General features: G+C 35.8%; 1 non-coding gene across 1 annotated transcript; it reads left to right on the top strand.

The window, feature by feature from the left end:
* Positions 1–11,196: 11,196 nt before the first annotated feature.
* On the top strand, positions 11,197–11,302 carry LOC124899902. The gene has a single exon (XR_007057463.1). It is a non-coding gene; the product is annotated as a small nucleolar RNA R71 (small nucleolar RNA).
* The last annotated feature ends 615 nt before the right edge of the window (positions 11,303–11,917 follow it).

The following is an 11,917-nucleotide window of genomic DNA, read 5'->3' as shown; positions in this document are numbered from 1 at the left end:
TACGTGAAATTGACTAGTTTCTCTCTATTGGGAGAAATTACTATCTTAAGGATAGTTATAGCTTATTCGACATCTAATAGTGGATTTAGCTACCTTAGCCTAGTCCGGGGTAGACATTTCTTGGTTAAGGATTTTGAGGATTTATAAGTGGTCAATTTAACCCACCTTAGGACAAGACTTGTGATAGTTATTGAAGACCCCTTTTTTATACTCTTGTATACATATAGAAAATATTTATTTTGGTGATATTTAGAAGCCTTGGTACTTGATGGTTATGATGGGTTGGCATTAGGAGTAACACTTATTGATTACACTATGAATGACTTATTGATTAGGTAAATAATGAGCTAATAGATTATGCTATTGAATAAACCTTTGATTATGATGTTGATTATGCCTTTAATTAATCTATTGATTGGCCATTGGGCATGATATTGACTATGTTATTAGGTATGTTAGCGATTATACTATTGATTATGCTTAATGATTATATTGGTGAATATGCTATTGATTATGTTAAAGGTCAATAGCATGATTGCTATTATAATCAATAAGTTTGGCGCCAAAGATCATGCTTATTGGCTATATTAGCGATTATGCTATTGATTATACTTAAGATCATTCTTATTGGTTATATTAGCGATTATGATAAAGATCATGATTATTGGCTATATTAACAATTATGCTATCGATTACGCTAAAGACCATGCTTATTAATTATATTAGCGAATATGCTATTGATTTTGCTAAAGATCATGCTTTTTGGCTATATTTGCAATTGCACTATTTATTATCCTTAAGATTATGCTTATTTCTTATATTAGCAATCACGCTATTGACTTTGCCAAAGATTATGCTTAATGATTATATTAGTGAATGTGCTATGGATTATACTAGAGATCATGCTTCTATTATGATTAGTAGTCATGCTAATAGTTATTCTAGCGGTTATGCTATTGAATACTCAAATGATTATGCTATTGATCACGCTCACTTATACCATTATTTTGGTGTAGGATGATCAATGTCAATCTAATAACCCAACTTGAGTTGGGGTTGAATCCGCGAGGAGTGTAACTAGTATTCAAATCCTATGTATGTTGAAGGCTACTAAGTATTTACTCGCAATGTAAACATAAAGTGAGACATAAATTAAAATTTAGAGTGTATGATTTGAAATGTTGTTTAAACAAAATCTACTTGAACTACCAGTTTAGAGCATTAATTGTAGATAAAATTCCAATAGGAGAATAGTCTTGGGATTATTTTTTCTAGGGGAAAATAGTATATGGGTACATGAGAGTCACATTCAAATTCTAGTCTATGAATATATGGTTAGGCTAGGTTAGGGTTTTTGGTGTTAGTCTTTCAACCAAAAACCAAAAATATCACTCATGGATTATTTCGAATACCTCATGGGTGTGGCAAAAAAATCAATCCAAAACTTTAATTGGGCATCCCTATTTCTAGGAAAATGCCCAAGACACAGCAAATTCACAATCCATCCTTATTTCTAAGATAACGTAAAAGGATAAGCTAACATCTAAATTATTGCTCATAAATTCTTGTCACCCATATACTTTTTTCAAAGATGATATGGGATCTAAGAGAATACCCACATCTCTATTTCAAGGATGATGTGGGATTTTGGGAAATTGGGACTTTCACCCACAAATTCCAATTCAACAAATATTAGTTAAACCCAATATTAACAAAGAATTTATGCTAAGAATCAAGACCCACACATATTTGCACCCAATTCCAACATAACCCCAAGATAGATATTTGGATACTTATGAGATTAGAGGAAGGAACTATACCTAAGTGAGCAACCAATGCTTTTATTGATAGCAAACAAGGATGATTCACAAACTTCAAGCTGAATTCACAACTAAAATTTCTTGGAAAATCATCTACAAGAGTTTTTGCCAATTCAGTTGAGTTTTCTCCACACTAAAAATGAATTCTAGTTGGAATATATCTCAAAAGTAAAAGGGTTTTGCCTTTTAGAGAATTTGGGTTCAGCTACTAGAAATTGCAAAACAGCCCCTACGCATTTGGTTGTGCCATCGCAATCTCCATTGCTTGATCGCAATCACAACTCTCACAATTGCAGTGAGTCACTCACGACCGCCAACTTTATCTGGTCTTGACAGGTCGTAATCGCGACCCTCAGACTGCGATTGTGCTAACTGAGGGTCAGTCCCTGCTCCAGATTTTCCAGCTTTGGCCCTAACTTTTCCCTTTTTGTTCTTTTTTCAGCTCACTTAACTTTTCTTCTTCCATTTACCTGTAGACCTACAAACCATGGAGGTTAGTGCATTCAAATGGCAAATTCGCCTCAATTACACGAATTAATCATAGTAGTATGCACAAATTTGGATGTAAATGAGTGATAATTTGTCGTTCAACACCACTAACTTAAGCCTTTGATTGTCCTCAAGCAACACTACCTCTTATTCAATGAGGCTATATGATTATAAGTCCATTCATATGACCAAATTATCATAATGATTTTGAACTTGGTTAGCACCAACAAGTAGCTTACAAACATGGGTAAAACTATTCTTACAACTCCCTTAAAACTTAATCACACTTTCAAGGATACAAAAACTTTAAAGAATGACCAAGAAACAGTCACTAACTCTCTAAAAGTGACTTTTCATCGATAGCGACTCAACAATACTCCTCTGCCTCATTTTTGAAAGATGAAAATTTCACGAGCCTCAATTATTCTTCATGCCTCCTCAAGAAAGACAATCCCACTTACCAAAATATCTATCATGAAATAAGGGATTTAAAATGCAAGCGCTCACCCTCAAAAAAATTCTCTCAATGCAAACAAGTATCATACTATATGCTCGTCCTTATTTTCAATCGCCACTACTTTGAATACACTTTGTTGGAGATCTCGAAGGGCTTTTTCAAGCTTGTATTGTAGGCTCGAGAAAGGGTATGATATCATTTGAGAACAAAGTGGTTGCACCCTCCTTGAATATCTACATCACACTATTCAATCAAACTTTGGACCATGGGCTACTTCATTTGTTTTCATTTCATACATATGCCTACTTTCACTACCTTGATTCACCCATTTCTTCTGAAAGCAATTTCTTCTCATTTATTTCTGTTGTGTAATCTATGGTTTTCATTCTTTTGATAATTCCTTTATTTTTCACTTCTTCACTTATGCTCTGTGCTTAACTTTTAGGCACCCACTTATAATAATACAACCCAAGGTCACCTTTTCCAAGATTTACCACCCCTAACTTAGGATTTTGTCCTCAAGTTGCATTTTTAAGTTCAAGAAGGGTAGGGTTCAAAAGAGAGATAAAATTAGAATGGTTCAAGGCTTGCAATGTAGTTGCCAAAGAAAGGCTTCAAGGCTCAAAATGGGTGACTAGGGATATTATTCTATGTACGGGTAGTCTATTTAGTCTAAAATGGGTTCCTATGTTTACAAAGAAGTCCTATGATCATTTCACCAACCAAGAATAATCACAATTAGCCTTGAGAGACTAACATGGAAAGTTTTAGATGATAAAAGCAATCATGAGAGTTAAAAAACTATGCTCACCGCACATGACATGCAAACTTTTCAAGGAGGATCAATTGTATTTCCTACTGGAGACAAAAGGAAGTATTTACCATATACTACAAACTAAGGAATTTGGAGTCATAAAAAGAGGGAAAGCATTATTACAAAAAATTTCATGTCTATGCATTTGGTATTCAAAAAGATTTTTGACCGAGAGGTGTGTTTGCTTCAAATTTACGCCATGTAAAATTTGCTATTGATGGAACTTAACCAAGCCATCGTCTTACATTTTGGATCGCATGAGGTCAAACCATATGGGTACTCAGACTTCACCATAGGTATAAGGTCGATTCCAAAACTCCAATGCTACGGGTACTTTGATTTCCCCTACATCTATGGATGCAAATCCAATAACGATGATTTTTCATTAAGAATGTCATCACTCAATCTATCATAGGAAAAGTCTCATCCGACTACATCATCAAAAAAATAAGAATAAAATAAAAATCTAAGAATGAAAATAGAGAAGTAATCCATGAAATGTAGGCACCATTAGGGTGCAAAAATATTACAACCCAAAATAAAAATAAAATCATCCAAAAGTAAAATAAAAAGACCCAACAAATATCCAAATAATACTGACAAATCAATTATCTACAGCTACTAAGGAGACGAGTACCCATAACTTAAAGCTTGCAGTGAACTTACTTCATAATCACAAAAGTATAAAAAAGGTAAAGGGTGATCCATGTAACCACATCAAGGGATACCATTTCTCTCAGTCTCAGCATCATCCCTAGCATCATCTAAGTCTGACCATGCAGCTAGGACCTCATTATCAATTTCATCCTTAGGAGAAAGAAGTCTCTCCTTAGGTTTCAGGACCTTCCAAAGCCACTTTACCCCATTCCACATCGTAGTGAAAAATTTGTCCCTATTCTTCTCTCTTTTCACATCTTATCATAAGACTCATTTAGTGACTAATAGGATCTTTCCAATGAGGAATGGGACCTCACAGGTATCTCTCATAGTTGAATTGAGTAACATAGGAGTAACGGGTGGTGGAATGCTCTCTCTCCCCCAAGGTAGATTGGACACAAAATCCCTGATCGTCCTCATCTGAAATGAGATCTCCTCAAATGGACTTGCTGTGGATGGCCTGGATGAATTTGTATCATCCTCCACTAACCTCTCCAAGTCAACCTTCTATTTCTCGCTCTTCCCAAGTGCTTTCTCTCCTCGGATCTTCAATGAGTAAATTGGAGTCTTGGGGGAGATCCAACTATCCTCCAGGTAATTATCAACCCTGAATCGCCTACACAGCTCCATGATCAATGATGGGAAAAAAAGCATGGGCCCTTATTTTTTTTATAGTGCATGATTTCCATGAGCACAAAACTGCCAACATTCAAAGGAATGATGTCCAATAGACAGGCCACCATTTGAGCACACGTAGTTAGGACATTTGTCAGGTTGTGGTGGGAGAGACCCTATTGTAAATAATAGTCAACCAGATCCTAGCTTCAGCAGTGAAGTACTCATCAGTATCCCAGTCTTAGTGGTACCCCAAGGGACCTCCCTCCCCGAGCATTGATGCTCCACCAACTAGATCCTAAGATCACAATCCTTGGCCTCATATTCCCTCATGTCTACACTTTCTAACCCATAAAATCTATTAATCCGCTTGGCCCCTAAGTGGCCTGATTCTTTTTAATGGGTTAGAGAGATCTAATACGCTAAGATTGACGTAGAATTCTCTCACCCAATGCTCATTTTCCCAATATTGTTTTGGCGTAATGCATATCTATCATGTGGACTCTAGTCTCCCATATAAAGAAGAGAGTTTCTAGGGAACATTCTCTATTGAGATCTCCCTTTCGAGAAAAAACTTTTTTCTCATGATGTCCTAATAATATTCAGTCTCATATTCTGGGGCCATGAAGCGATTGGTATTGTAGCCTACCATTTAGTACCTAAGATTCACAAATAGAGGGCAGTAGTCATCAAGGTTACTGTAAATAAAAACATGCTATTCAACTTGATTGAGATAAAGAAAATAACTTATGGGGCACGGTCAAACTTTAAAATAAGAGGTATGAGAATTGGACCAAGATGCTAGACTGGTCTTGATTACCGTGATCGTGACTTGTCTGGATCATGATTCCGATATCTGAGAGTATAGTCATAACATACCCTCAATTATCATGATCGTAAGGGCAAAGTTGCAATCACGATGCTACAATTACAACTGTGACTACTACGATTGCGGTACCCAAGGTATGTTCAATAATTTGTCAAACATCAAAATAAGCCCAATTTTCTACCAATTTGTGTTCAATACTAGTAGACATTGAAATGAACATGGAACATAATACATAAGCATTCAAACCTGCCCTTTAATTGATGCAAATGAATCAAAAATTTTATTTGGGCATTTCACCAAAAATTTGGTGTGCACAACCTATTCTTATAATTTTTAAATTATTTTGGGTACTCAAGACTTCCTCAATTGTGTGCATACCAATAATAACATCCAGCCATACCAAATAAGAATAATTGAATAAGGATTTAGCATGCAAATTACAATTTTACGCCATTCCTAAGACATGAGTTCTAAGGCCTACACATATGCATTAAAAGAAGGAATTTAAAGAACATACCGGATTGGGGAATGCAGGGGAGGATGCAATGCAAAATTGGATGCTATCAACAAGGGCACAATTTGGAGTAATTTGAAATAATTAAAGTGAAAATGTAGTGGGGGGTTTTGGTGATTGTTCATGTTTAAAACAATTGCAATCGCGATCACAAATGAGGGATTGTGATCATGAACCCCATGTTGTCGCGATCGCAAGATCCGTGCTATCGCAATCGCAACACCGAGAGCTTTTTAAGCTTTCCTATTTTTAACAACTCAACAACTATTCAAATTCACAATAATTTCCCTTACTCAACATTATTCAATACAACCTCTTTGGGTACCTAATTTTCATGGATCAAATTTGATAACATAAGATACTCGAAAAAGCAAAAATCAAAGGATACGAGCCACTTTTGTGGCATGATGTGTTGCCTCCCATCCAATACCTAGTTTAACATCACAACACGACATTCTTCTATCTTCAATTTGGATCCTTGGGGGATTCCTCATCAACCTCCATGTCCACTACATCAATGAAGAGCAACAGTTCAAGTTTTATTGGTTATTTCTCAGTTTTACACACTTAAAAGGAAACCTCATCATTTTGTAGTTGGAATTTCATCTCCCCTTGTTCCATATCAACAATTGCTCTTCCAGTTGCCAAAAAAGGACTCCCATGAATAATAGGTATTTCTTGGTCAATTTCACAATCAATGACTACAAAGTCTTATTGACAAAATGAAATGATTAAACTTTACCAAGACATCCAATTAAACTCCAATCAGTTTATTAATTGAGCGATCCACCATCAAGAGCCTCATTTTTATGGGAGAAAGAGTGCTCAAACCAAGTCTTTGATATATTGCATATGACATGAGATTGATACTTACACCAAAGTTACACAAGGCTTTCTAAATTTTGTGTTTCACACTGGTGCAAGGGATTGTGAAGGCTCTTGAATCTTCTCTCTTCTCCACAATAGCACTAGTTATGATAGAAATACAACCATGTGACATGACCTGAACTTCATACCATGTCGTACGGGTACCTCAAGCTCACATAAAGCACAGGTCGCCTCGGTAACCTAGCCTAAGAGTCTCAACATACCATAGGAGTAGAAGGAGCTCTAACTAATATATCATAGTACAAATATATCATAAGTCAATATTATGATCATTATAATAACTACACCCAACAAATGTATATGTCGGGATAAGCCCCCGACTATAGCCAAACCAAATCATAGTGAGAGACCAAATCTAAAGATAAGGACTAAGAGATAAACGTCTTCTGAAGTAAGGAAGATCACCTCTCCAAGTCAATACATGACCATTTCGATCTACTAATCACTGTGCAGGTAAAGAAGAGGATGCTCCGAGCACTACATAGCATGAGGATGTAGCGTCCAAAGAAAGTTAACGATTGGAATACTAGCATGTAACTCAAGGATAAGTGATAAAATAAGATTATCATTGAACAACAAGACAATATATCATATTTTATCTCATTCACAAACTTATCCATACATGTAGATATATCACATGCTAATCAAGATATCATATCAAGGCTCATCATCATTCTGAAGCATTTATTTATTAGATATAAAGTGGAGGACTACCACCTTCCACACTCATAGATTCATCATTCTCAACATGCTAAGGACTTCAACCACAATCATATTATCATTAGATAAGGGACTTCACCATGTACACACATTTATTAGCCAAGGAATTTGACCACATTGACAATCATTCAAACAAGGGACATTACCCACATACATTCATCTAGGCAAGGGACTTTAATAATATTCACAATCATTCAAACAAGGGACTTTACCTACAGACATTCATCTAGGCAAGGGACTTTAACCATATTCACAATCATTCAAACAAGGGACTTTACCCACACATATTTATCTAGGAAAGGGACTTTAAACTCATGCCCATTTATTAGACAAGGGACTTTAACCACATGCCATATGTGAACTTTATCACAGGCCTCTTCATGAGGTTAGGTACTTTGAACTCAAGAGATCTTCTTACGCAATGGACTTTACCTTGTATTTTTATTGGGCGAGGGACTTTAACTCCAAGCCATATCATGGGAAAGAGACTTTAACCTCAAGCCATCACATAAGGAAAGGGACTTTAACCTCAAGCCATCATCATCATCATTAGTTAGCATTTGGGACTTTACCTTCTTGTCTATGCATCAATGCATATTCAACACAATACTTAGGGACTTTAACCATTTAGATAATTCAATCACTATATAAGACCCCATGGTTCTTATGGGAGCCTTCATTGCTCAACCATTTCAATAAGCCAATGCCTTCATTAAATTCATCACATAATTCATTTTATGGTCCTCAAGACCTTCACAAGGCATTCACATTTCAATAGAATTCTCATGCCATACTTTAGTTTAATACGCCAGTCAAATTCATTTTCATATTCACCCTCTTATTAGCCATTAGCTCAACAAGATCTTCAATTACACATTAAATGACTCACAATAATTTTATCACAACATTTATCAAACATTCATACTCATTAGGCCGTGGCCCTAGTTCAGCACATCATCAATAATGACTAGATAATTCACTTAGACATTTTTCACAAACACCTTTTGTGCTTACTTATGACAAGGTTATTTTCATAGTAGATATCATCAAGACTAAGGTTAATCAATACCGTCATGTTAAAAATTATTAAACAAGAATCCACATATGCAATCTACCATCAATAACATATATCAACACAAGTAAAAACAAAAATCATCATTATTCATTGTTAGGTAGCAATACCCTTTTAATTTGATTCAAAACCACTATGTACACTTACTAAATCCAAGTGTGAAATATATGGGTTTATAGTTATTTAAATAGGGGAAGAGATAAATTCATTAAAAAATATGTCACACCAACAATCTTGAATCTCCCTCTTTCCATAAGATGAACACCTTCAAACTCTAGCCTCCAATCTTGCTTCCAAGAGCTGTTAGATTATTTAGGATGTTTTAGTCTTGTAAAATAAAGACTTCAAAGGCTAGATAAAATTATATAGGTCAATTAATTAGGGTTTTAGGCATAGGAAATTACTAAAAGGTCCTTGGTTAAAAGATGGAAAACACACACGTGCAGGGGTATGAATCCCCTTCATGATTCACTTGGCAGTCATAACCTAGGGTACGAGTGGTACCCTAACTTATACCCAAGGCTTTCCCTAGGTAAACCACACTAATTTAGGTATGAAAAAGGACCTTTGATTCATAACCAAGTGTACGACTCACCTTCCAATCGTGAACTCAGATAGTGACCAAAATAGTCCACTCTAGGTTTTAGACTTTATACAATTTACTAGTATATGACTCGTAAGCATGGTTACAACCAAAGAATGACCTTGTTGTATGGTTTAAAGTATAATAACCTAACATACTATCTAGGATACAAAAGGAGAGGTCATACTGGATACGAGTCATGACCTAGGGTATGACTTAAGTACCCCCAACTATATCCACTCTAAAGATATCAAAGAGGTTGTTCTCCAAAGGTTCAAGTCTAAGTGTTTCAATGCTTTCCCATATGTATAGGTGAGTATATGTTAAATTTAACACCCTAATATACTCCTAAGAAGTCTTTAAAATAGTTCAAAACAACAAACAACAAGATTAAAACACAACACACATATCATGATCATTACCATTCAACCAAAAAATTTGCAAGGTCACATTCTTGGTTGTTTCACCAAGGGTAACATGAATGGTTTCACCATACACAAGGTAATTTTTGGACATCAATTTCATTATTAACTTAAAATGTCTAAAAATTTCTTGAATGACTTCTAGCAATGGTATATTGATAGAAAGATTGCTAAGCTTGGTGAGGAACTTCTTGAATTTGACATTCTCCTCCTTTTTCTTGATTCTTTGAGATAATGAAGGAGGGATTTCATTGGCGATAAGGGATCACATTGCAGTTCATTACCCTTAACTACTTTAGGATCTCCCTCCTCATCAACCATCTCTATAATTATCATTGCTTCTTTATCATCCCCTTCTTGATACTTTGGAGACTAATCATTAGACTCTCCCTCACGCTTCTTATTTGTGTTTATTAGATAATTAAGAGACTTTAATTTGATCTTAAGATTTTGTGCACCAAGTTCTTTACTGCTTCAGATGATAATTTCTAATACATGAGCATCGTTTCTTAGATTTACCACCATATCACTAGGGAGACCACCTTCGGGCCTAACATTAAGTGCAGTTGAGATTTGGCCAATTTAGGTATCCAATCGCTTGATTGAAGTGGAGTGGATACACCTGTTTGATTGATTTGAGAAAAGTCTCCTTTTAATTCTTGGACCATTTTGTTTGTTCCTTCAACTTTCATCAAGATTCTTGCAAGCACATCCTCAGCTTTGAAATTTTTGGGATCTGGGATCCATAGTAATTGACTCATTACTCTTCACTCGGTCATGAGAGGGGAAATATTGATAATAATCCCTTCTTATCCCTCCAATCATGATCTGTATCTGAATTATTCCATTTTCTTTCTCGATCACGATGGTTCTAACCTTAGTTTCCACCTTGCCTTTGATAGGTCGGGCGAGAACCCTTCGATTAATTTTCTAAGTATCTAATTTATTCATCAAGGGCTTTTGTCTCATCTTCATCATAGCCTTTGGATGCCATGGCATTTACCTTTTTTGTGGGTGCACCCTTTACGTGCTTTGTAAGAACGTCTAATTGTGTCATCATTTTTTCCATATTTTCCTCCTTGTCTTCTTATTTCTTTCTTTGATATTTATTCACCATTGGAGCGGTGGGAGAACCCGTGGCTAACTCGATATCCCGGGTATGCCACCCCCTATGTTTCTTTGTGATTTTCTCTAGTAAAGTTGAAGGAACACCATACGACAACTTCATAAGTTATCCACTAGCCGCGTTGTCCACCATGGTCTTGTGGAGTTGGTCTAAAGCCCTACAAAATATTTGTAGGATCATCTTATCCTATATTTCATGGTTAGGACATTGCACATGCTTTTCATTAAACCTCTCCTAAACTTCATATAGAGACTCTTCATTGAGTTGAAAAAAATTAATAATTTTATCCCACAATTGCAACATCTTTTATGGTAGGAAATAATGATCTAAGAAAGCATCGATAAGCTCGACCTATGATGTGATGGACCCTGTAAAAATAGACCTCAACCACAATGCTTTCTCTCTCATTAGAGAGAATGGGAAGAGGCTTAACCATATGGAATCTTATAAGATATGAGCAATGTCGAATGGGGCACACACTTCTATAAAAATTTTCAAGTGCAAGTTTAGGTCTTCATACACTTGACCCCAAAAGAGACCTTTTATTTGAAGCATATGTAACATCACACTTGTGATGTGGAATACCCAATTCTCTTTATTTGGTAGGATACGGATGACACTAGCATGCCCGCATCATGGAGGTGGTCCTCATCATTGAGGGGACCATCAAAGGTCCCGACATTGCTTTCATGATCACTCATTGTGTCGTGGCCATTATTGAAATCTCCTAAAAAGAAACAAAAATAATAAACAAAGTAAATAACACATACTATGGGTGAAACCAAAGTAACAATCAACACCATACAAGTGAAAACTAAGTTTCACTCCCTGTCAATGACACTATTTTGATCACACTCACCTATAATATTGTTTTGGTGTAGGACAATTGTTGTCAATATAATAACCCAACT

This window comes from Capsicum annuum, chromosome 6 (assembly GCF_002878395.1).
Source record: "Capsicum annuum cultivar UCD-10X-F1 chromosome 6, UCD10Xv1.1, whole genome shotgun sequence".
Classification (NCBI taxonomy): Eukaryota; Viridiplantae; Streptophyta; class Magnoliopsida; order Solanales; family Solanaceae; genus Capsicum; species Capsicum annuum.
Note: the sequence above shows the minus strand (reverse complement) of the source record. Positions and strands in the feature narration are given on the sequence as shown.